The 26,958-nt window shown below is 44.2% G+C and overlaps 1 protein-coding gene across 4 annotated transcripts in view; it reads right to left on the bottom strand.

Annotated features, from left to right (window-relative positions):
• TLN2 (talin 2) overlaps positions 1 to 26,958 on the bottom strand; it is a 424,752-nt gene that overhangs the window by 244,574 nt on the left and 153,220 nt on the right. For all 4 annotated transcript variants that reach the window (XR_009355411.1, XM_059180687.1, XM_059180690.1 and 1 more), the window contains one exon: positions 8,626 to 8,704. The gene's annotated coding sequence lies outside the window, so the exon portion shown is untranslated. The remainder of the gene's footprint in view (positions 1 to 8,625; positions 8,705 to 26,958) is intronic.

Below are 26,958 nucleotides of genomic sequence, written 5' to 3'. Positions count from 1 at the left end.
TGAGGAAGGAGGAAACAGGATGGCGAGGCAACAGGTGTAAAACCAAACACCTCTGAATATGCCTCATGTTCTAGATGGAAATCAGGACACAAATTTCAGGAAATCAGGTTGCACAAATTTCAATTGAAAAAGGACTCTCTAAAAACCAAAAATAAAATCCAACAATGAACCTAATTATATATACAGTTAGTGGCATCATCATATAGATAAGAACTATTCCAAACATCTCGAAGACTAGGTCTATGCTGTATGCAGCAGGAAATAAAGCAAATGAAAAACTATGGTATCACTGAGAACCAGGGTGGACAAAAGAACATAGATATAAAATTGATGAATACACCTGCATTTTACTTACAAGTATCTGTATGCACTAATAATTGGTTTTGTCCTTATGTAACATACACACAAACACACACAGTCATATTCCCTAGCTTGATCCACTGAAAAGACCCAGAAGCAATGATGAATCCAAATGACGATAAACGTTCCCAGTTTTCACACCATACCTTTGAAATACTCAAAGGAACCAGGGTTCCTTGAAGAAGTAGTAAGTCTAAGTTTGGAGTAAGAAATGGGTAAGACAACCCTGTGTCATGGTATGACACCAGGAAGGATACAAAAAAAGTTTTTGTCAAGAGGACTTGGGAGCCAACTTGAATTAGTTGCTACTGGCCAAACATGGGACACTGTGACTATCAGTAAGAAGATTAATTTGAAATGCCTCCATCATATTTACACTGAAAAGAGAAAAAAAGCAAAACAAACAAGAAATAAAACTTCAGTGGTCACCATTAGAGAATGCCACCAGGGAACTCACTGTTTTGAAAAGACAGGGAAAATATCAAGTGTTTATCCTTTCCTGCCTAAACCTCAAGGTAAACAAGTTATTGACATTAAACTTGTCTTTATGTGAGACTTCTTGTAAACAAATAAGGAAGGGATGACAGAACTGGGAATCACTATTTCACAATCACTAATAAATGGAAAGATATAGGCAATGATCAAAGACCAATTATACCACAAAAAGAGAGACCACCAGTGACTATATATTCAATGAAAATACGTAGCCTTGACTAAGAAGAAAAAAAATCCAGATCTGAATGTGACCAGAACTCAAGCTTTAACAAATCACAGAAAACACAAGGAACAGAAAAATAAGTTAAATGGCACCAGGGGGAAGAAATGATTAAAATTCTCACTATGGGAAATGCTACAGTAGAGTTTCTCAATCTAGGACTATCAACCTTTTAGGCCAGATACTTCTTTGCTGTGAGGGGGCTGCCTTGAGTACCGGAGGATTTAGCAACATCCTCAGCCTCTACCCACTAGATGCCAGGAAGCAGTCCCCTCCCCCCGCCCCCAACACTGTGACAACTAAAAATATCTCCCAACACTGTCAAATATTTCGAGATGGGGGAGGGAGATCATTCCATTTGAGATTCTCTGCTCTAAAGGATAAATAACCCAGTTTCTTCAACAAACAAATCACGGTAGTGGGGGAGTGGATGGGAGGGTCAGGATAGATTAAAAGGGGATTAAAGAAGTACCTGTCAATTACCATGTATAAGCCTTATTTGGATTCTGATTCTAAGAAACAAAAAAGTATGTAGGACAACAGAAAATTCAAACATGAATTTGATATTTCATGGTATTAAGGTAATACCAGTAATTGTTATGGTTCTATTGTGATATGGTATAAGTCCTATATTTTAAGGACAAATACTGAAACAATAATAGAAGAAAAAAATAAAATAGCAAGGATGTGCTTCAAAATCATGAGTGGAAAGAAAGAAGTCTGCAGACAAAACAACTCTAAGGTTAATCCATGCTGAACCTGGGCAGTAGACCCAAAGTTGACTATAAAATTCTCTTCACTTTTGAACGTGTTTGAAAGCTTTGATGAGAAAAGGTATGAATAAGCAATCCGACAGACAGTTCCACTTCTACTCTTCTCAGTGAGCAAGCAAGCCCCAGAAAGACCATGGGAGGGGCACAAGGATTTTCAGTAACTGAGGAAGCCCGAGGGAAGGAAATTTCTCTTGGGGTCCTATCTGGATGCTGGAAGTCTTCCTTAGTTTACAGCATGGCCCTTAAACACAGAGGCCAACTACTTAGCAGCAAGCTCTTGCAGAGGGAGCAAAGTCCACTCTGCTAGCCTGACTAGGAGAGAGAATATCAGCCCCTCCAGTGACATCTTCCCAAGGGACGTTTAGGAGCCATTTTGCCTATAAGGGATTTTTGCTTTCAGCACTGATTTTAAAAATTGACCCTCACTTTTCATACCCTGAAAAAAAGAAAAAATAAGTTTACCCTGAAGAGAGGTGTGAAATTTTACTCACCCTGCCAGGAGCCCAAGTCTCTGGCAACCCCACCTCAGGACTTCATTCTAGGTGAAAAAACATCAACTTCTAGCTTGTTTAACCCACTGTCGTTCATCGTCTGTTCTGTGAGAAGTAGCAAAACTTAAATCCATTAACCCAGAAATAAATGCTACCTTCTCTTGGAAACCTCCTCTATCCCCTGAGAAATCTCTCCTTCCTTTGAACTTACTTTCCTTCTGCTCATCTGCCAGATGCCTCTACATCCGTGTAATGTGCAGACATATTGCACACACAAATAAATAAATACAATAGAATACAATAAATATAAATAAATAAATATAAATAAAATCTTAAAAAAAAAATAAGATTTAAAATGTCCGAATAGATTCGGTCCCCTGAATCACTTTTTAAAAAAAAAATTTTTTTATTTATTCATTTGAGGTGGGGAGCAAGTGAGAGCACGGGGGAAAGGCCAGAGTGGGAGGGAGAAGCAGGCTTCTCACTGAGCAAGAAGCCCAGTGCGGGGTTCGATCCCAGCATCATGACCTGAACCGAAGGCAGATGCTTAACAGACTGAGCCATCCAGGTGCCCCCCTGCCCAACCCAAATCACTTTTACCCAAGTGTCAAGGGACCTATATGACTGAGGATCAGTGATCTTTGTTTACCAGAACCAAAAATGTCTCATACAGATTACAACTCTACTCAATTAGCACCCTATCCTATCCTTACAATCAATAAATACAAAAATTACAAATAGCCAACACAGATTTAGATTGTTCCAAGTTCTTAGTAAGGTAACCTTGCACTGCCTGTTACTACTGTAATGCAGGAAATTTAATGCAGGAAATTACTCCCGGTAACCACTGCAACAAGGGAAATGTTGACCCCGGTCTATGCATTAAGACTCCACCTCACTAAGGCCAGCTGTCTCTTCCATAAGTAAACTAGGCGCTGCTCTAAAGATCTCCCTTTCTTATTTTATTTTTTTATTTTAAGATTTTATTTATTTATTTGACAGAGAGAGAGATCACAAGTAGGCAGAGAGAGAGGAGGAAGCAGGCTCCCCACTGAGCAGAGAGCCCCATGCGTGACTTGATCCCAGGACCCTGAGATCATGACCTGAGCCAAAGGCAGAGGCTTTAACCCACTGAGCCAGGCGCCCCAAAGATCTCCCCTTCATTCACTACTTACTTCAGAGCATAAAGTCAAGAGGTCAAGATGTTTAGTAAGAAAGTACTATTTGCACTTAGGCAGCCGCTGCTAAGGCCGTTGCCGTGACTTAACAGAGGGAGAAGAGTAACCACCCACTCATCCATGGGCTCTTTGCCTAGAAAGCAGATGACCATGTCAAGGGGTCAAAGTACCTTTTCCCCCCACTTCCCAGCAGGTTGAGTATGGATGAAGCCCCATTCCTCACTTCAAATTCACAAAGGGAACCCTGAGTAGGTAAGGACAGTCCCATATCCAGTCCCAGAAATCTATAAAACGGGTTCTTGGCCCCAGAATACACCCATAGCAAGGATGGAGATGGAACTGAGCAGAGCTGAGCTTCCAAGGAGCAGCAACAGTTGTCTCAGGAGGGGCTGGTGTGCTGAGAAAAGGGTGTAAGATGTTGCTCCGTTTTTCACTTATGAAGCCACACCTATGCCCTCAGCCCACCCCAGGCTCTGAGAAGTACTTCCCAGCAGAGGCCTAGGAGGAGTCTCTGATCCAGATCTCCGCTTCTTCAAGGAAGAGTGTCAATGCTTCTGCTCCACAGGGCCAGTGTGAGGATTTCAACGGACACCAGGCTTCCAATACCTAGGGGCCTAACCTATCAGGTCCTCAATAAATGATGGCTAACTTTAAACAGCAGGTTACTGGCCCTTCAAAGACACCAGAGCCTGAAGCGTCAGGCTTTTTTGGACTGCGTTAGCAGGGGTAAGCTTTTCCTGGCCATGAGCACTGGCTGGAAGGCTGGCAGCACACCCTGATATCAAAAGGTTCTGGTGGAAGGTGGAAGGCAGGCGGGCTGTGGGAGGAAGACCTCCAAACATAAAGCAGGCTTGCAGGAAGGACGGAGAGACTGAGAGGCTAGGCAAACCTGAGGCTGAGCCCAATACGCCTGGTGCTCATATAAAAGGGAGAATCATTCAAACGTGCTCCACAGAGCTGTGGGGACATCGGGCTCAGAAAGGAAGGACTATAAACTCACCACACACTAGGCTGTGACAGTAATAGCTGTTACCCGGTTCACAACAGAGTAAATGTTACTTCTTGGAGTTCACGTGCAGAATCAAGTCATAGGTAAGCCACAGAAGCCCTCATTAAACAACAGTTTAAATTTATTATCAACTCTGAGCACTAGACAATCAAGGGTACAGGGGCACCTGGGTGACTAGGCCTCCGACTCTAGGTTGTTAACTCAGGTCTGATGTCAGGGTGGTGGGACTGAGCCTGCCCCCCCCACCACCTAAGCCCCATTGGGCACCCCACTCAGTGGGGGTCTGCTTTTCTGCCTGCCTCTCTCCTTTGCATCCTCTCTTTGAAGAAAATCAAAGGTAGAGCTGCCCCAAATAGAAATGTAGATGTGGGGCGTGGGGGAGTAAACAAGAAACAGCCTATACAGGAGACAGACCAAGACTGGAGGAGGCCGGGGAGGTACAGGGAGGAAGTAGCTGTAGGACTGAATATGTGAATCAGCCACAGGGAGGAAGGGAGACCGGGCTGGTCAGGGTGAGCTCATCAGCAATCACATCAAGACACCATAAACAGCTCTTAAAACTGATAATGTGAGAAATTGTGCTACTAGCATAATATTTATACATGTGGAAGTCACAAAAAGGAAAATGATCTACAGAAAAAAAAGGTGGCTGCTTCTGAGAAGGAAGACTAAGTGAAGGAAGCAGTGGGGTAAAAAAACCTTTGCTGCTTTTCATTCTAAGCGGTTCTGCAGGATTTTCTATTTTTAACCATTTGCATGCATTACTTTGACTTACATACTTTAAATGAAAGATACTCTCTAAGGCTAGTATTTAGATCATAGCAATAGGATTTCTCTCAACCTGTACCACTACAGCTGGCCTCACAGTGTGCTCACTTCTATTTTAAAGTCTGGTTTAAACTCCACAAGTAAACTAACCATTTAATGGTTCTGGAAAGCTGTCCAGTTCTGATTTGCAGCAAAAAGAACAACTTTGATGATCACGAGAGGTCTTCAGGATATGGGACTTCACAGCTAAAATACGGCATTTTTAAAGATTTGTGTTCTACAGGAGACTACGGAAATGCAGACACAAATACTCCAGAGTCTGTAAATCCATGAAATCCAATCTATACTGAGAAAAGGCTCAAATCCTGAGCTCTCCACAAGGCTGTCTAACATTAAAGAATTTTTTTTTAATTGTATTTATTTATTTGACAGAGATCACAAGTAGATGGAGAGGCAGGCAAAGAGAGAGAGGAGGAAGCAGGTTCGCTTTTGAGCAGAGAGGCCGATGTGGGGCGCGATCCCAGGAACCTGGGAACATGACCTGAGCTGAAAGCAGAGGCTTTAACCCACTGAGCCACCCAAGTGCCCCTAACATTAAAAGAAATTAACTGGTGAGCGTAATTGGCCAAAAAGTATAAGGAAACAGCACATTCTATTATATCCATGTATTCTTCGGTTTAATTATAAAAAACAATCTGGAAATCGTTGTTGTTGTGAAACATTTAGGAAGCACAGACAGCAGAGTGAGGAGCCTAGCACATGTCCACGTCCGGGAACCCTGATCAAGAATGTGATGCTAATTAGGAGGATGCTAATTAGGGCTCCCAGCCACTCAGGGAGCCCACAGGGGGTGAGCAAGTGGCAGCGCCTACAGCCAACAAGCAGAGGAATCCAAAGAATCCGGCTAATGGAGGATGGCAGGGAGACAAAAGTGCATAAGAGATTACATTTTTAATGAAGAAAAATAAGCACAAGAACGCACCTCCCCAGCCATCATAGCTTTGAAGGGACTGATCCAGAATGACAAATGACAATGTAGATCCTGCTGTGAATTTTATAGATTCAAGACCCTGCCCCAAAACAGCCCTGGGAATTCAAAATTCCCAGAGAGACAGAAACAGTGTTTTTCATTTAAAAATAGTTTTAAAGTATTTTTTTATGAGCCTGTAGGGAAAAATGGAGATAAGTTCAAAATATTACATTTTTTTTCTTAAATCCGGAATACATCACGAGTCATTAAGTACGATGCTAAACAAGTCATTTATCATGTGCCCCTCACCCTCTACACTTTATTATAAATCTCTCTCTCCTCTCTCATGCACACAACCTTTTATAAGCAGGGCCTGGCCTTCCGATATACTCAGAACATGACTGATTGATCATATTTTTCATTCATTAAGTTGTGTTCAGACCCACCCAGGCCCAGGTCCCTTAAAGCAATTCTCTGCTCTCTAGTTCATGTCAAAATAAAAGCTCCTGCAAGCAAGTACTCACGACTTTAGACACTCACAGAAGTGTCAAGATTTCAGATAATTCCTCATATTCTTATACATTTCAGACAAATGTTTCTGCTGTTGTTTGATCTAGTTTTTTCCTAAAAAGAGCAGTGAAATAAATATCCTCAGGAAGCAACCCAACCGAACCACACAAATCAGGCAGTAAACCAAGAGCTAGGTTGACAGAAGGGAATATAAGGTAAGTCTGTCAGATTTCATTTAAGTTTCTGGAAAATAGGCATGTTAAAGAAAAGCCAGAAATCACTGGGGCAGGAATTCCAAAGGACTGAACCACTGTGTTCCAATCTATGTAGGCCACGGCATAATATCACAGAACTTTCCAAAGCAGACAGGATTATGTTGGCAATCTGAAATCGGTGTTCTTGTTGCCCCTTCCCCACATTATTTTCCTGTCCCAGTCTCTCCGTCCTCCACCCATGCCGAGCCCCATATACATCCCTCCACCCCAGGAAGAAGTCAATGCAAACCACAGTCTTCCATTCTGTGCAGACCCATGGAATAAGAATGCACTTAGCACACTGCTTTCGGATCTGAAGTCCTGGGAAAGGCTGCCATACTTTTTGCCCACTGTGCTCAGGCCCTTCAGTCCAACAGGACCACCTGGTGCCCCCCGCAGGTCCTCATAGAATAACATGCACACCAGGACAACCAAATGGGTCCTGGACAGGACAGCTCCCTTCCCCTTCTCCACCCTATGTACAAGTGATCCCACTGCTCTCAGCTCAGCTCTCAGCTGTTCCCCATCCTTCCCCGCCCTACCCTCCTCACACAAGATCTCTGCAATCGCCTCTCTGGAGCCGGGCATCCAGGCCACCCCATCCCTAGCTCTGAGTGGCCCCACATCACAGATACACACTTATCTGTCAGACACCACAGGCCAAGAAGCTGCCCACGATGCTGTGAAGGAAGAATTCTGTACCTTTTTATCCAACAACTTAAAACCCTGTCGAGTTGGGGTTTTTTGGGTTTGTGTGTGTGTGTGTGTGTGTGTGTGCATGTGTGTTTTTTTAAGATTGTATCTATTTGTCAGAGAGAGAGAGAGAGAGAGAGAGAGCATGAACAGTGGGGAGGAACAGAGGGAAAGGGAGAAGCAGGCTGGGCTCGGCCAGCCTTCATTTTACAGATGAGGGTATGAAAATCAGCAAAGATCTACTTGTCCCCAGTTGTGGAACTGGTCAGGAACAGAACTGGTAAGCCTCATGTGCCACGATACAGTTTTTGAGTGCAGGGGTGTAAACCAGCCCTTCTCAACCTGTCAAAGGTCGATCCAGGAATAGCGAGGACCTGCAGAAGATCACCTTTGTCCCTCCTGAGGGTATTTTGTCCCTGACAAGGGTAACTCCCACACACCACTTGGGATCATGCAATCCCACCCAGGACTATCAAAGGGGGAAACTCACTACCTATACCCAAAGTTTATCTCGTGTTAGAGCAACCGTGTGCCGTCCCTGGAGGGCTCCAAGAATCCCCAACCAGTCTGATGGTGCAAAGACTTACTGGAATTTTCTACATTAATTCCTTATCCAACACTTCAAAAATGCAAATTTATAAAGCCAACGGGTGTGAATAAATGAGAATTTATTCATGCAGGAAGACTAAACACAGCTCCTCCTCCTGCCTTGCCGGCCCCTACCTTCACCCCACCCAACTGCTGGGGGAAAAATAAACAATTTAAGTGGCAAGACCAGCAGTGACATGCCTGCCTCAGAAAACGTCAAATGAGACAATTTAAGTGACAAGGTTTCGACACTTACATTTTATCAACGCAGGGGAGCGGCTAATGAGAAGAAGATATATTTTTTTCAAGGACTCACCTGAATTCTCCGTTTATGTAAAGAGTTGATTTCCCTGAAGATATCCTAAAGCATCTGAGAAGCCTTCCAGCAGCAGTACCTACAACAGTAATAAACATCATCGGGATCAAGTTATGTTAGAGATGTCAGTTTCTGGAGAAAAAAAAAAAACTATCTATACATTTGGTCATTTCCCCCCACACTAAGCATGAAAGGAAGTAACTCAGGAAACAATGGATTTCCGCTACAACACATGGGCTGGGAATTCGCTGTACCAACAGGGAATTGAGGTCCCAAGACAGTTATTTCAAAGACCAAAATTATGTTACTGTTGGCAAAGAGGCAGAAACGCATTTTTTTTCCCCTTCCCTGTGGCAGAAGTGCTTAATGGCTTCAAATTTAAACAAAGACCAAATATATACATTTCCTCACCCACCTGCTCCCACCCCCAGTGTTTAAAACAAAAATCAGGCATGCTTAGTCTTTTTAAAATTAGCTTATATGAGCTCTTCTGGTCTCGTTCACCCTTTTCTTACTCAGTTTCTGAAACACGTCTTTGAAGTGGCCCCTTCTCGCTTCAACTGATCCCATGTCATTCCCAGTTCCCTGAGCCATTCACAACTGACCACTTATCACCTCAGTTCCCGGAAACCCAATCTGAAGCAGAGAAGCACCACCATCAACTGCAAAAATCAAAACGTCTCAGCCACAGTTAAACAGATATCTGAACGACAGCATACATGGGAATCGATGAAACAGAACATCCAGGTAGAGAACTAAGTATTCATATGAAACAGACCAAGTACATGGAATCCTATCTGGGGAAGCGTAGGAGACTGGTTCATGAACAGCGTGGTTAGCTACGGAGGAGGGAAAAGTCTAGATCCCTACCTGTGGAAAAATAAACTCAAAAACAAACAAACAAACAAACAAAACAGAATCAGATGAGTACTAGAAGAATATACCACTAATTCTGTAATATGAAGACAGAGGAGGCCCTTCTTTTATTTTTTTATTTTTATTTTTTTTTAAAGATTTTATTTATTCATTTGACAGACAGAGATCACAAGTAGGCAGAGAGGCAGGCAGAGAGAGAGGGGGAAGCAGGCTCCTTGCTGAGCAGAGAGCCTGATGCTGGGCTCGATCCCAGGACCCTGGGATCATGACCTGAGCCAAAGGCAGAGGCTTAACCCACTGAGCCACACAGGTGCTCCCAGAGGAGGCCCTTCTAAACATGACATCAGGGGTGCCTGGCTGGCTCCAGGTAGAGCACACAATTCTTGATCTCTGCAGCCCACGATGGGTGTAGAGATTGCTTACAAATAAAATCTTTAAAAAATTAGTAAATACAGGGGTGCCTGGGTGGCTCAGTGGATTGGGTCTCTGCCTTCAGCTTAAGTCATGATCTCAAAGTCCTGGGATCGAGCCCTGCATTGGGCTCTCTGCTCAGCAGGGGGCCTGCTTCCCCCATCTCTCTCTCTCTGCCTGCCTCTCCATCTACTTGTGATCTCTCTCTCTGTCAAATAATAAATAAAATCTTAAAAAAAAAAGAAAAAGAAAAAGTAAATACAAAAGAAACTGGACATCAAAAACTGAAACTACAAAGGACTGAAATATTTGGCTGGCCACCTTTTTAAAATATCCAATTTATGAAAAAAAAATCTCAAATTTATGAATGACAAAATTAAGTTTAAAAAAAAAGGGCAAAGAAAAAAAGGTGAGATTTCCATCAAAGGGTGAAATAAGAAACTACGTAGTTTTACCTATTTCAGTATTTTATCTAAAATATTTGGACAGCAGACGTACAAAGGTTGCTATCCTTATTAAGCAAAAAAAAAAAAAAAAAAAAAAAAATCAAGCAGTAATATTTCCCTTGAAATGGACATAGCCAATAAACTTTCCATGAAAAGAATTATAATAGCAATAAACATCTGTAAAGATAATCAAGTACACTAACAATGAAAAAATAAAATTTAGACAACTGAGGGTTTTTTTTAACCTGTCAGACTGATAAAAATGTCCAAGACTGACAATAGCAAACATTACAGACACAGCTTATCATGTGGCCCACCACGTATATTATTTTGGCCATGTGTAAACTGACACATTCTTTGATCTAGCAATGCTACCTCTAAGAATTTGCTCAAAGCAAGTAATTGTATAAGCAGAATTGTATAAGATGGACATACATAGCATTATTAGTAATTATGAAGGGAAAGAAGTCAACGCCCTCTAGGTTCACAAGAGAGACACGTGAAATAAACCGTACAGACTCTGGAAACAATGATGGAGATCTGTATTTACTGATGGGAAAAGATATCCCTCCATATGACCAAAACAGATAAACGACCACGCGCACTAGGATTCCATTTGTATGTGCGTGTTCCCAGATGTCCGAAGACTTATCTAGAAGGATGTTTATCCAAATAGTTACAATTACCTCTGATTACTGGAATTTTAGAGGATTTTCACTTCTAAATACTGTTTGACTTTCTTCAAATGAGCACGATTTTTTCCAAAGAATACAATGGAGCTATATTTAAATACCACGCTCAACTGTCGGGTGTTTCGCTACATAGATTTCTACCTGCTTTCTGTCAGCTTTCCTCTCCACTTACTGACGTTTCTATCATAAATGTGCTTGTAATGAACACGGATTACAGTTCCCATCCTCATCTCCAGCTCCTGTTCGTTCCCCAGGGCCACTTGGTCCTTGCATATGCGTTCCTAAGACACACCTGTATCCATATTACCAAGGCTCCCCGCCCCCACCCTTTTAAGGTGAGCAGCTCCATTCGGGTGGTTACTCGTAACCCAACCAGTACCACAAAAATACAGCGCTGCTTCTTATTTTCCACCTTCTCAATCTTCCCATCCCATTTGCAAACAGAACAGTAAACCCTATAGTCCCAAGAATGAAGATTTATCACACAAAATGTCATGGGATGTTTATGACCTCCAGCTGAAGAAACTGAAGCAAGAGCCTCAAAGCCAGTACAACAAAGGCAAAACTGCTTCAAGAGACAGGTAGATTCATTCCCTGACTAAGAAGAGAACTGATGAAAAGACTATTTGAATAAGAATCAAAACAAATGGGACATACTTGTCCACATGGGCCGTTTCTATGGTTCAAATATTCTCCACTATAACGTTTTAACCACTTCACTGATTTATTTTTATTGGATTATGTTTATCTATGAAAAGCCTTTTCTTTTTTTTCTATTTAGACTACAAAAATACAGTAATGTTTTCCCATAAAGGGACCATTATGTTCCATTTCTCTCCAGCAAACAAATTTATTCTTCTCGGTGCCCTAGTTTTAAAGGTTGAAAAGTTCCATATAATGCATGAATCCTCTTAATACCATAATTATAAACCTGGTTAAAAAGCTATAATCCCTTGTAGACATACAAATCCCTTTACAGGTGTGTTGGATGTAAAGTACAAATCTAATTAATCCTTCTCCATCTCCTGGAGGCTCCCTCTCTCCCAAAAACAATGTCCCTAGAAAGTAGACAAAAGGACAAGAGCCACTATCCAATTTCAGAAATGAGTAATCACGAAACTAAACCAAGTATCTGTGTCTCCAGGGCATAACTCAGACAACTGCACAGGCCACCCAGTGCCGTCCACTGCCTCCTTCTTCTCACCCCTCCTCAGTCCAAAAGCCACTTTCTAAATAGGGGAGTGGGAAGCCAGACAAGCCTACCTCTGAGGCTGAGACACCTCTGAGTTTGAGACAACATACTGCATTTAGGGGAACACAGTGGTTAAATGTAGAGACTGATCCTGCCTGGATCTGTCATTTACTCATCATTTGGCTTTGATGTGCCTTAACCTCTCTGTGCCTCAGTTTCCTTCTCTGTAATAATGCCCAGCATAAGAACTCTCATGAGGATTCAAGAAGACAGACTCTTGGGGCACCTGTGTCTCCTGGGTGGCCCAGTGGGTTAAGCTTCTGCCTTCGGCTCAGGTCAGGGTCTCAGGGTCCTGGGATCGAGCCCCGCATCGGGCTCTCTGCTCAGCAGGGAGCCTGTTTCCCCCTCTCTCTCTGCCTGCCTCTATGACTACTTGTAATCTCTGTCTGTCAAATAAATAAATAAAATATTTTAAAGAAGAAGAAGGAGGAGGAGGAGGACTCTCTAAAGCAATCAGCAATACTCAAGAAACAGACCTGATGGGAGCACTGATGGGAACAGCGCAGGTCAGAAACTCACTATTTATTGCCTGACCAGAGTAAGGTCGCTGAAAGAATTCTGGAACAGAATACGAATCTACTTAGGACACTTACTCATTAAAAGTGCTTATTTTTAAGATGCATAAGACCCTTTCAATTAAAAAGAAACTTAAGGGGACCAGCAGAGGATAATTTAAGGACCTCTGCCTTACAATAGACTGCTCTGAACCATCATCTGGTAGATCATTTGGCAGCCCCACACATTGGACCTTTCCTGAATCTTCTGAGAGAGGCATAGGTAGATGTGACCAAGAGGCAGCAAAAGCTACTGACTCGTCACCAAGAGCAGGACATCATGACTGGACTTAAGTGATTCTGTATCCTGGACCACGTGCTACTTGCTCCAACAAGCTTCAACACACCTCTCAGAGTCCTTGGCTACTCATCACCAGACCAGAGATAGTAATACTTAGAGATTTCAGATGTAGAAGTGAAATAAGAATGTACAGGGGCGCCTGGGTGGCTCAGTCAATTAAGCATCTGTGTCTGGCTCAGGCCAAAATCCCAGGGCCCGGGGATCAAGCCCCACGTCAGGATTCCCAGCTCAGTGGAGAGTCTGCTTCTTCCTCCACCTTTCCCCCCTACCACTTGTGCTCTCTCTGTCAAATAAAATCTTTTTAAAAACCCGAGAATATATAAAGTTCTTAACTCAGTGCCTAGAGCAAACTGCCCCCCAAATGGTGTATCCACTATTGATTATCATCTTACCAGCACTGAAGCAACAGAACGCATATTAAGTAATCTGAGAACGTACGGATAATTTTTCACCGTGAGGGTTTTTTGGACCCTTGTTTTCCACATTCCACTCGGCAGAATCCACACAGGACTGTGGAGGCAAGGTGAAGGGGGATCTCAGGAGGCAGGAAGGTCTAGCCGTCAAAGGCCTGCGCAAGGCTTGCAGCAGAAATCTCACCATGTGGTACAGACCCGAAGCAGCGAAGAACATCTCCTTCCTAACATTTCATTCAAAGACAGGGTACAGTGGGGCACCTGGATGGCTCAGTTGGTTGAGTGTCTGGCTCTTGGTCTTGGTTCGGGTGGAGGGCTCAGGTCAAGATCTCAGGGTCCCAAGATTGAGCCCCATGTCAGGCTCCACGCTCAATGTATTGTCTGCTTGGGATTCTCTCTCCCTCTCCCTTCACCCTAACACCATCTACATGAGCGTAAAAATCCAGAGATGGGCCCATATGAACACATCTCAGATACATTTACTGTCCAGAGTTAACAAGGTGCTTTTATAACATTAACAGCAAGCAAAGCAGAAAAAAATCTAAATTTAATTGAAGATGACAAGGGTACACAGTTGACCCTTGAACAACATGGGTTTGATCCCTATGGGTCCACTTATATGTGCCTTTTTTGGGGGGATACAGTTCAGTATGGTACGTGTATTTGCTCTTGTGATTTTCTTTTCTCTAGCCTACTTTACTATAAGAGGGCACAGCATATAATACATATAACATCAAGCTATGTGTGGACTGTTTATGTCAACAGTAGGCTGTATCAGTGGTTAAATTTGGGAGAAGTCAAAAGTCCCATGCAGGTTTTTGACTGGGGACAGGGGCGGCAACTTCAACCCCAGCGTCGTTTTTAAGTCAACTGTGTTACTTTGAGCTTGAAGTCAGCACTTAACATTGTACACATGTTATTACTAATTCTTCAAACCAAAATTCTAGAAGCAAATAAACCAAGGAGCTCTTCAGGATCCCTAAAATATAGACAGGAAGAGGCAAAGAGTCAAGAGAAATTCTGAAAATAAAATTCTCCCCATGTCCTGCAACACCTACCACTTGCCAAGGATTTCTCCTGCTTTTTACCTGAAACCATGCGAAGACACCTCAATGTTTATAGAGTCCAGCTCTGCTGTCAGAAGGCATCAGACTCTGAAGGGAAATGTCCAGTTCTGTTTTCATGGCCTCCTCCCTGCTGACTTTCCAGCTCAAGGCTGGGTGCTGGGGTCAAAAGAAACTCAACTTCTCTTTCTCTGTCAAGTAAACAAATAAAATCTTAAAACAAAACAAAACAAAACCTCAACATAACACAAGCTCAAAGCATCAATATCCAACAAGGCCATCAGAGACGAGAAATGATAAGCTACCTTGCTCTATGCTGGGCAAAGAGAAAAGCTCCAGAAATCTCTTTGTATTCCTCTCAAAGCAGCATTCTAGCAAACTAGGAAGTCACGACTGTTACACAGAAAAAAAGATTCTCAGTATCAATGGGGGAAAGGCTGGTTTAAACAACACTAAAGAGTTTCTCCAACGTAGAACATTTTGGACCCTTTGAAGTGCTAATATTGATTGTGAATGAGTAGCTCCAACCTTATTTGTACCCAGACTCCCTTACTCCTGGAGTCTATGTCCTGGGACAAACGCCTCACATGACAGGAAAAAGTTATAATTAGATTTTTATGCAAATGATGATTGAAGGCTTACTCTGCCCTACTACATTTACAATTGTACCAAGCACAATGCCCCCTAAAGGATCAGTTAATCATGCAAACAGCGTTATGGCAGAGCACGGGGAAACACGTGTTTACCACGAAGACTGGAGAGGTGCTAGGATTACACAAGTTGCCTCACTCCCTCTCTACACTCAAACCACATAGAAAAACTTGATAAATGCCTTGAATTCCTTCTTGTTCTGTAATCCCCTGCTCCTCTCCTCTCACAAATGCACAGATACTTAGAATCACTCCAAATTAATAATAGGAGTAACTAGGATGTGAAGTTCATGGGAACAACAACTGCCTTTGGTGCAGCCCCTCAGCAGCATAGGCTCAAAGGTGCCCCACCAATAGTGGACTATGCGATGGGAGCAGTAAGAGAGCTCATGTATCATTAACTCACCATTTTATCAACTAGCCGAAATATGTACTGTACAGGTTTCTCTATTTTAGACTGACTCTAAAATGCTCAAATTTCAGGGCACCTGGGTGGCTCAGTGGGTTAAACCTCTGCCTTCAGCTCAGGTCATGATTCCAGGGTCCTGGGATCGGATGGAGCCCTACATCAAGCTCTCTGCTCAGCAGGGAGCCTGCATCCACCCTCTCTCGCTACCTGCCTCTCTGCCTACTTGTGATCTCTGTCTGTCAAGTAAATAAATAAAATCTTAAAAAAATAAAAATAAAATGCTCAAATTTCCTATTTCTTTTTCTCAAAATGTTTTATTTTCCCTCATTTCATTTCTACCATCATCTCCTGCACCCCCCTCAAAAACTATGTTTTTCCTTATGGCTTTTGGGTCAGAAGGAAAATTTTGGTCTCTAGACTACTGTATTCAGTATATGGTTACAGCCAATTGTTCTCAATAAAAGCCCAATTAACTACCATTCAAATGACTAGGAATTCCAATTAATCAGAGCTATGAAGAGAGTCTCCTTTGGGGAAAGGAAGAACAAACACATTTATCTTTCAGAAGTCTGCAATCATACACCAAAAAGCTTTTATCACCAATTTGCTGAAAAAAAAAAAAAAAAAAAAAGCAACTGAGCAGGGAGTACAGATATCAAGAAATATCCTATGTTATTAATTTCAAGGCTCTGAACATAATATTTACAAGACGCTACAACACCTTCAAATGAACAAATAAGTTCAACATTTTTCCAAACTCAATTCACTATGACAACATCAGTCAAAGGCATTTTAGAAAAATTTCTAACAACTGTGTTTTTTCCTTTAAGGATGAGGGAAGGAAAGAACAGGGCAATTCTGCTCTAGTTCCTCCTTGGTCACCCCAAAACTCAAGTTCATGAGACTATTCCCAGCTCACATGTCTGCTAGAGAGCTGGTCGTGGCCAGGGTGTTCCTATGGGTAGCTCCCAATCTTAGCTGGGCTGTGCTCCCACCTCTTAATGGCAGTCCTGCATACTCCCTGCATGCCAGCTCTCCCCCAGCCCCAGACTACACCAGCTGGGACAAGCATTCGAGTTGTGTCCTCAGCTCCCAGGTTGCAGGAACCTTGAGGACTCACTTCTTCACTTCCCACCTTACTTGTACTGAAACTCAGAACCTGAAACTCGAACCCTTCACCCTCTAAACTGCTTACCCTGAGGTGGCCTTTGGCCTCTAGTCTCCCATGCCTAAAATGTGCTCCCCACACCACTCTTCATCTGCCTTCCCATCAAGTTCCACCTAGTCTGGGGGGAATTCATCAACCACAGCTCTCCTCTGTGCTTAACCATGTCACATTGAAATCATCTAGTTAGATGTGATCACTAGATTGTGAGTTCTTGGAAGCAGGGGCTGTGGCTTCCCCCATAGTCCTAGCCTCGGCTAGAGCACAGTTCCTAACACATCAAGGACTCATATATCAAAATATCTTGTATGAGGGGCACCTGGGTGATTCAGTGGATTAAGCCTCTGCCTTTGGCTCAGGTCATGATCTCAGGGTCCTGGGACTAAGCCCCACAACAGGCTCTCTGCTCAGCGGGGAGATATATATATATATAATCTTGTATGATTAGTAACTCCAATATATATATGTATGATTGTATGATTATGATTATATGATTGTATGATGTATGATGTATGATTGTATGATTAGTAACTCTCTTTCACGCAGTAACTCCAAGACACTGGATTGGGGGGGAGCTTTAAAAGGCTGGGGTACAGGGCGCCTGGGTGGCTCAGTGGGTTAAGCCACTGCCTTCGGCTCAGGTCATGATCTCAGGGTCGTGGGATCGAGTCCCGCATCAGGCTCTCCGCTCAGCGGGGAGCCTGCTTCCTCCTCTCTCTCTCTCTGCCTGCCTCTCTGCCTACTTGTGATCTCTCTCTGTCAAATAAATAAATAAAATCTTTAAAAAAAAAAAAAAAAAGGCTGGGGTACAGCTACACAGTCAGGCCGGCGTCAGGTGTCAGAGTGTGTGTGTGTCTGGGTATGTGTGAGTGTGCATACATGTACAGAAGAGAAGGGGCTACCTTATTCTGTGATCACGCTCCACCCCTGTACCTCTAAGTCAAGGTCCCAGTTAAAGCCCCTTTCCCTTTTTTAATCCAGGGATTGGCTGAAGACTCACTCTTCCGCCACAAACCTTTAGGAAGTTTCTCTCCTGTTTGGCTTAGTGTCAATTAGGGAACTACACTATTTAGTATTTATTCCCTCTTTCCTATCCCACAAGCAAACAAAAGTTTTAGGAGCTTCAGCGATTAGAGAACAGGACCAAAAAATAACCCTCTACAAGCTATGATCCTATCCCTCCACCCCTAAAGCAAACCTGTCTTCTCAGTCACTCCAGCTTGACTCTGTGGGCGAGCACGAAGCCATGCCGAGTACTAACAGTGGAACTGGACATACGAGAAGAGGCAAATGTCACCATCGACTCTCCCAGCATGTCTTAGAAAGGTGGGGCAAAAAGCTGTGGTGAAGATACCACGAAGGGACAACCGTACAGTGTCACATTACTGGCACTCAAAGGAAATGAACGGTCAAGCCTGGACTTGTCAAGAGGACTTGGAGGAATCTTAAATGTCTGTTACTAGATGGAAAGCTGACGTGAAAAGGCTACATACTATAGGACTCCAACCATAGGACAATCCAGAAAAGGTACAACTATGGAGACAATCAAAGACCAATGGTGGCCAGCGACTGGGGAGAGGGAGGCATGAAGAGATGGAGCAGAGTTTTTAGGGCTGTGAACCCGCTCTGTATGATACTGTAATAGAGGATACACGTCATTGTACATTCGTCAGCGCTCACGGAATGTACACCACGGGTGATGGGCAACAGTGAACCCGACCGTGAAGTATGGGCTTTGGGTGATTCTGATGTGTCCACACGGGTTCATTGATTCTAGCAAACGGACCCTTTGGTAAGGGCTGCTGGTAGCTGGGGAGGCTGTGTGTGTGTGTGGAGAGCAGGCATATGCAAACTCTGCATACTTTCTGCTCCATTTGCTGCAAACCTAAAAGTGCTCTAAAAAAAAAAATCCATGAAAAAAATTAAAATTAAAAAACTTTTTTTTTTTTTTTTAAAGCAAGAAAGGAAGGTGAGGTGTTGGCTCTCCATATGCCTCCAGAAGCACCAAAGCCAGGGAAATCCCTCCAGGGGCCTCACCCCTGTAGGGAGGAGCCCAGGGACAGATCAAGGGTGAGACAAGGGGGGCTGGGTATCAGAAACAGTGATGAAAAATCAGGAGCCACCACTATGTGACCTGTCGGTATCTGAGTAGTGAGGTTGAGCAGCGGCTACCCAGGAGCATTCTAACCTGCTAGAACGGACCCGAAGCAGTTGTAACCTCCCTACTTTTAGTCCCACTGCCACCTCGGCCTATAATTTGAGGGCTATTCCCCCATGCCAGCACCTTAAGAACAGCTTCTAGAGTGTAACAACTCAGCTAAAGGACACGAAGAGAAAATGTAACTTCCTCAAATGGGAAGCCATCTGGCTTTCCTCAGCAGTGGAAAACTCATCAACTGGAATTGAATATCACAAGGCTGCAGCCAGCAGAAGGAACGGTCAACCTCTTTAGGAGACGTGCTGAGCACCCATGAACCCGCAGAAGGGCTCATTCCTCCAGCCCCCCAAGCATGGCATTCTGAGTGCCGTGAGCCAACATAGGACAACATAAAAGCAATGCAGGAATCAAGGTACACTGTGAAATTTCATCAGTCTCTGGGCAATGTAAAATAAGGACCGCAAACAAGAGCATCAGATCATTTGGGAGGGATGGTCTGGCTCATCAAGTACAAAGTAGCTACTCAGGTTCACACAAAGTGAAAGTCAGGGACACTTACTTTTTCTAAGTAAGAACCTATCATCACTTGGCTCTGATTAGGAGCTATTGTATCCCTCAAACTTCATCTTTCAAAAGCATTTTTGCTGCCCAAACAGCTCTTAGTATGTGCACTTGGGTGTTCATAAATTGCCACCTGATATATTTTTCAATAAATTAAGTCCCTCTTATCTTTCCTCAACTGGCCAATGACTCCTCACCTATTAGTAGGTTCCCCCTACCCTTGCTGTTCTCTCAATCTTGCAGATTTCTCTGTGTAATCTGATACAATTCATTGTATCATGTTGCATTCATTCTAATACAGGTTCTACAGGGTTCTAGGACTATGACAGGTAAGATACACTCCCATGCTCAGTGCAGAGCCCCGCGCTGGGTTGCCCAGGGCCAGGGGGACCCTGGTTCCCTTATACTCCTGCGGACTCAACATGGGCAGTGTGGGTCCTCTGAGCCTCACCTCACCCCCGTGCAAAAGGCAGAGAAGAGAACATCCCTCACAAGCCAACTCAAGGGCTGCAGAAGCATAAAGCCGGGGCAAACATGCCAGTAACAAATACCAACTTTCTTCTTAACATGTGTGACCTTCTGGCTCTGTAATTTAGCTTAAAATCTGTAATAGCAAGAAAGAAGACTCACAGGGAGCTTGGCTGTCTCAGTCGGTGGGGCATGCAACTGTTGACCTCAGGGTTGTAAGTTCAAGCCCCACCACGTGTGTAGAGATTACTTAAAAATAAAATCATTAAAACAAAAGAAAACAAGGACCCACAGCTTTCCTTTCAGGGCATTTTTGCCATTGGGAATTATAATATGTTTTAAAATAATGGTTTCAAATTAAGTACAGTTATTTCTGAGCAATGGAGTTTCAGATCTTTTCTTTACAACATCAAACACCATATAAATACTAAAGAGTTCCTGCTAGAAAGCTCAAACACCCATGAAATAAAGGGAGTATTTTAATGAACCCCTAAGTCGACATCCCTCTGATTCCATGGTTCCCAACTCACGGGCAGTCATTTCACCCAGAGCCTCTGCCCTCTCTGTGCTAATCATCCTCCCTGGCCATTCATTTGAGGCAAATTCCAAATACCATAGCATTCCATCCTCACAGTTTTATAAAACTGGTATTTTTCATGAGAAAATGAATAAAGTTGTCACTTCAAAAAAATTTATCAAGTTAAGCTTATCCAAGTTGCAGTCATCCCGTTCCCTGCTGCACACAGCAAGACAGATGACCTAACAGGGACTCAGCAGGCCTAAGGTAGGATTCCTGGCAGCGGAGGAGCTGGCTGGCTGAGTGTGGGCGCGACAGCCCACATCACACACATCCCCGCCCTGCCCCGCCCCCGGCTCTCTACTCAGAGAGCCCTCCTCCGGAGGAGGAAACTCAGGATGTGAGGTCTCTGAGGCTCCAGGTCATCTGCTGGGGCATCACTAGGACTTTTGACTTTTGTAATGACTCTGTCATTTCCAGCAATGGCTTCACTAACCAGAGTAACTTAGCCTCTATTTGCTCTTTGTGAAAAAGAACAAATACATATTCTAGTATCGAAGTCTTCTCTAGAAGCAAGTTTCTTCAATAGGATGCTTATATTTAAGGAACAAAAAAAGAATGGGGCACCTGGGCAGCTCAGTGGGTTAAATAAAGCCTCTGCCTTTGGCTTGGGTCTGATCTCAGGGTCCTGGGATCAAGCCCCACATCGGGCTCTCTGCTCAGCAGGGAGCCTGCTTCCTCCTCCTCTCTCTCTGCCTGCCTCTCTGCCTACTTGTGATCTGTCTGTCAAAAAAATCTTTAAAAAATAAATAAATAAAATAATAAAAAACAAAAACAAACAAAAAACCAAAGACCTTTCCAATCTATTTCTTCCTCAATCTCCTGAAATTTAAAAAAAGTATGTACATATATGCAGAGTAGAATCCTGCTGGAGTCTCTTGTCTCTATCCTTATGGAATCAGTAAAAGCAATTTTCCTGCTTCCTCCCTGCCCTGCGATGAGATGACCAGTCTCCCCACAGAACTGAGCTGTTAAAAAACACTAATGCAGGTGGCCAGAGGCCTTTGGGGAAGGAGGACTCCCTAGAGGGTACACTGTGGTACCCTCTAAGGTAACTGAAATCATTAAAAAAATTATTTTGGATCAACTCATAATTCAAATACAAACTACTCAGGGCATTGTGTAAGCCACGTAGCTCACAGTGGACTTTGATTCTCCGGATCTGTATTACCCCACATGAGGCTAGCAACAGAGCTGGGGAGCACTGAACGTGCACATTCTCTGTACCAACGTGTGCAGGGACAGGAAGTCCAGAGAGCTGGAAGACTTACAAAGTCTTACGAAGACTTTACTCCTTACAAAGAATAAAACACTTCATTAATAATTTTTATGTCATTTGAAATATGAACATTTTGATGTACTGGGTTAATCAAAATAATCAAATTAATAATTAAATAAATAAAATTTATTTAATTTCACCTTTTTAAAATGTGGCTATTAGAAAATCTAAAATTTGGGAGTCCCTGGGAGGCTCAGTGGGTTAAACGTCTGCCTTCAGTTCAGGTCATGATTTCAGGGTCCTGGAATCGAGCCCCACATCGGGCTCCCTGCTCAGCGGGAGGCCTGCTTCTCCCTCTCCCTCTGCTGCTCCCCCTATTTGTGCTCATTCTCTCTCTCTCTCTCTTCTAATTCCTTTTCATAACGGCATAAATATGTTTCAGGTTAACCCAGCCTCACTAGTGTTATTTGAACATCATCCCAAAGCTAAAGTTAATTCACTTGGACTTGTTTTTAATTATCTTGTATACTCCCCCTAATGATTCCTGACAATTCCCATTAAGACTTGAATATTTAAGTGTTCCAGTAAGACCATTACAGCTACCCTGAGCATAAAATACCACGTAATCATCAGATAGACCCCTTCAGAATGAGAATCAAAACATTTAAATGCCATGCTATTTAAAAAGCAATTCCCAGTCCATATTTTTAATCTCACAATCAGAATATGATAACATTTCTTCTAACTATCATGACCTTGGGTATTAGAATTACACTCTATGCAGCTGAGAAAATATACAGACCCATATTTCTACTCTAAGACAAGGGAAGGCTGGGCATTCAACATAAACCAGGAGGAGAGCCACTCACCGGTTTCCAGTGAATGAAAGCATGAACATCTGATTTAACCAAGTACTGAACACTGATTTTTAAGTTTTATTTATTTTAAAGAGAGAGAGTGTGCACAAGTGAGCAGGAGGGGCAGAGGGAGAGGAAGAGAGAATCCCAAACAGACTCCACACTAAATGTTCAACCCAACATGGGGCTCAATCCCAGGACCCCGAGATCACAACCTGAGCGGAAACCAAGAACTGACCACTTAACTAACTGAGCTACCTAGGTGCTCCTGAGTTTTGTTTTGTTTTAAAGGGAAGTCAGACACTATGCCTGACCTCTTGAAGGTCAGTCGACTTTAGGGTGCTTCCCCGTTATGTTTTCCTAATCATCAGCAGGGATCAGAGTAAGTTGGGTCTTTTCTGTTTTTCCCATGACTCCAAGGAAATAGAGGAACTAAGTAAAACCTCCATTATCTAGCCCAATGGCACTCAAATGGTGGTCTGCCCACCACCCGTGTGTGACTGGTGTGCAGGAAGTACAGAAACGGAGAGTAAACATGTGGAAGCTATTATAGCAATTCAACAATTTACACTGGCTAAATGTGATTTTAAAATGCTTATATTTTGTTTTTTTTTCAAATATTTTATTTTTATTGCATTTTACGGAAGTAACTCAGCCCAAAACAAATTATAAATTGAATAACTGACCCTTCATTTCAGAAACACTAAACCCAACTCACCAGAATCTCCAATTTTCTGGTCACCTCAGTCTACACGGTTAAGATCTGGGGGCAGAAGGAAGCACAGGCGGAAAGGGAGCTGGGACTCTGTTTTTAGAGAAGAGAAACTACCACTCAGGAGAGGGTGAGTCCAACAGAACAACTTGTGAGACCTAGCTCAGATGAGGGTCTGTATCACAGTCCTATTTGCACATCTACAATGACAACGCCCTCCTTCTTCAGTTACAGAATGCCACGGATGAGAAGCCACATGGTGCTGCTATAATCCCATGGTGATGGGTCCCAGTTTCAGAAATACCCAATTATATACAAACTCAAGCTCATACGGGGAATGATTACACCTCAATGAAGCACAAATGTCAAGTGTTTTTTCCCCATGGGTGGAAATTCAAGTGTTTTTTAAAAGCCAAGTGGAGATTAAAAGCTAAGAACTCGTAGGCAAGGAGCTGATCCCTAAGCACCAAGCGAGTACAGAGTGTTCTGATCAACGGGAGAATGGACAGGCAGCCCTGAAGAAGGCACAATGGAGCCAGGAAGACAGATGGTTCCCGAAGCTATCAGGACATCCAGCAGCCGAAGTGTGGAATGACTCTCAGACTAGCAGACACTTCAGTTACATTTGGTCTCCGCACTCGCTCCTTAGCCCTGGCTCAGCCAATGAAGGGGCTCCTAGCAAGGCTGCGTCCCTCTGGCAGCTGGGACCCAAGGCTGAGGACCCGAGCAGAGAGCCAGGCAACTCTGCTCCCTCCCTAGGGCCAGCAGCCATCTAGGAGCCTGTGCAGCCACTTCCCCTCCAAGCCTCAGTGTCCTCATCTGTACAGAGAGTTAATAAGCAATACCCCTAGGGGTGAAGGGAGAGTTGGTTTTGTTGTTCAAAGATTCAGGAATTCCAGAAAGCTGTAGACTGAAGAAAAGAAGCCACAGCCCAGAAGAGGAGGGGGATTCCTGGGGCAAGGGAACCTTATGAGAGATGGGAAGGGGGAAGACACTTCCAACCCGGAGCACTTCCCCAAGCCTGGACATTGGCCGTGACAGAGGAGGGAAGCCTGACATGTGGCACCTCGGGGACCTGTGTTTTCCATGAGAGATGGGAGGAGCATGTGCTCTGAAAAGGGGGTACTGAGGAGGGGGTAGTGTAAAGGGACTTAAACCAAGGTGCATACTGCCCAGAAGGACCCAGGCATGCACGGACCAGAGGCCCCTAAAAGGACACCCCATGGGAAGAGGGGGTGGTCATAATATGTACGTCCCTGATGGGTCCCCAGAGGTGGGCATGAGGCCTTTGTTCACCAGGGCTCAGGGCAAGGGCGTCAGGGAGCTCGAGTCCCGCAGAAAAGACCTACTGGAAGGTGGAAGTGAAAGCGGGGAGCCTTAACCGCGTGGGAGTTCCAATACGGAGGTTTCAGTGAGGTCAAAGAGCAAGCAAAGGACATGCGCATATGGTGCCATCAGGGCGAGCAGACAATGTCAAGGGGCACAATTTCTGGGCAAACCACACCTCACTCAGGGTGGGGTTGTGACAACTGGAAGGTAAGGTGGTAACAGAGGGCCAGTCAGGAGTCCGTTCCGGAGCTGGGATGTTCACGGGTTCATGGGCAGGGGCGCTGCAGCCTGGACGTGGGGAGACATATGGGCTCAGCTGGAGGATTCTATCCCATGGGCATGATCTTGCCCTTGAGTACTTGCACAAAACTCTGCTGTCCCAGAGAGCACAGCGGTTCAGCACCGAGGCTTGGAGCTCTGTGCATCCACACAGCGGCGCCCAGCGTTGCCCCTCAGAGCATGAAGCTTTCCAGCACTCTAGAAGGAGGCATCAAAGACGGACACCCCACCCCACCCCTGGCTTAACTGGCCTGACACCCTTCCCCAGGGAAGCCTTGTGAACCTGAGCCAAAGGGCTGGTGTGCACTTGTGGGCCGTGTAAGCAAGAGTAGAAAAATGGCTGATGTGCGGTGGAATCTTGTACAGAATAAATAACGGCTTTGAGGGAAAAAAGAGAGAATGAGAGAGACTGGGGAGGGCCCAGAGCAGCTTCCTGAAGAAGCCAGGGCTGGCCAGAGAGACGCCCACAGCTGAGGAGCAGCCACCAGGCCAGGACAGAAAGGCACAGAAGGAGTGGACAGACAGAAGGAGTGGTCGGGAGGGCAGCTGTGTGGTGGCAGCAGGGAGTCAGGTGGCCCACAGGGCAGGAAAGGATGGGGCCAGGAAAGTCGGCTGGAACAAAAGTACTGGGAAGCAGCTTTTGGGCACAGTTTGGTCACTGACAGAACACACAGTGAGCAGACACTACTTCTCATGTATTTGGAGACCTCTGGCTTGTACCACATATTCTGGCGTGAAAAGTCTGGCAGAGAGGTGGGTAAAAAGGTTTCATTTAGGAGGGGGTGCTGTCAGCAGCCCACCTAAGGGCACATATGTGGGGAGAAGCCTCCAGACAACAGAAAGCCCCTGCCAACTGAGTATTTCTTTTTTTTTAAGATTTTATTTATTTGACAGAGAGAGATCACAAGCAGGCAGAGAGAGAGGGAGAAGCAGGCTCCCCACTGAGCAGAGAGCCCGATATGGGACTTGATCCCAGGACCCCGAGATCATGACCCGAGCCGAAGGCAGAGGCTTAACCCACTGAGCCACCCAGAGTATTTCTTTTGAGACAAAGGCTGTGCATCGTGTCAAGCCCAAGAACCCAGAAGGAAGAACCTAACTTACAGAACTAGAAGGAAAAGAAGTACCTGTTATGTTCCTACCAAGTGCCAGGCAAGAGCTACAGCATCCCCACACCTCAAAGCATGGGACACAAAGAGAATGAAGGGCAGCCCAGTCCCTGTCCTGCCCTGGGATGTTGTGATTCAAAAAAGAGGGGAAAAAGTGGACTGTAAGAGACCCGAGCAACTTTTCCACCAAATAGAAGAGACATTTACTATTAAGGAATTTTTGGTTTAAAACTGGTTCGTGTATTTTTCTTAAAGATTTTATTTATTTTTTTGACAGAGAGACACAGCGACAGAGGGAACACAAGCAGGGGGAGTGGGAGAGGGAGAAGCAGGCTTCCTGCTGAGTAGGAAGCCCGATGCGGGGCTTGATCCCAGGACCCCAGGATCATGACCTGAGCCAAAGGCAGACACTTAATGACTGAGCCACCCAGGCGCCCCTGGTTCATGCTTTTTTAGGGGTAATAATTACTCTTCCAAAAAGAACCTCCACTTTTAGAGTTGCATACAGAAACACATACACATGTACACACACAGTCGAAATGCTAGGTGGAGGGTTTACTTCAAAACAACTGAGAGGAGCAGGACGGATTACAGACAAAGCCAAATCGATCATGTGTTAACCACGGGAGCTGGGTGACAGGTACCTGGAGGCTCTCACTGCTCTTCTTACTTCTGCGGGTGTCCGCCCTTTCCAATTAAAAAAAACAAATTGAAGGCGACACAGGAAGGTATAGTACATTGTGTTTCACCTAATTGTGTTAGGACAATGACATTTCTGCAACAAACTCTGGAAGTGTGAAGGAAGGTGCTTTGGGCTTTAAAGGCAGTTTC

This window comes from Mustela lutreola, chromosome 7 (assembly GCF_030435805.1).
Source record: "Mustela lutreola isolate mMusLut2 chromosome 7, mMusLut2.pri, whole genome shotgun sequence".
In the NCBI taxonomy this organism is placed as follows: domain Eukaryota; kingdom Metazoa; phylum Chordata; class Mammalia; order Carnivora; family Mustelidae; genus Mustela; species Mustela lutreola.
The sequence above is the reverse complement of the archived record's forward strand: the minus strand, read 5'-3'. Positions and strand labels throughout refer to the sequence as shown.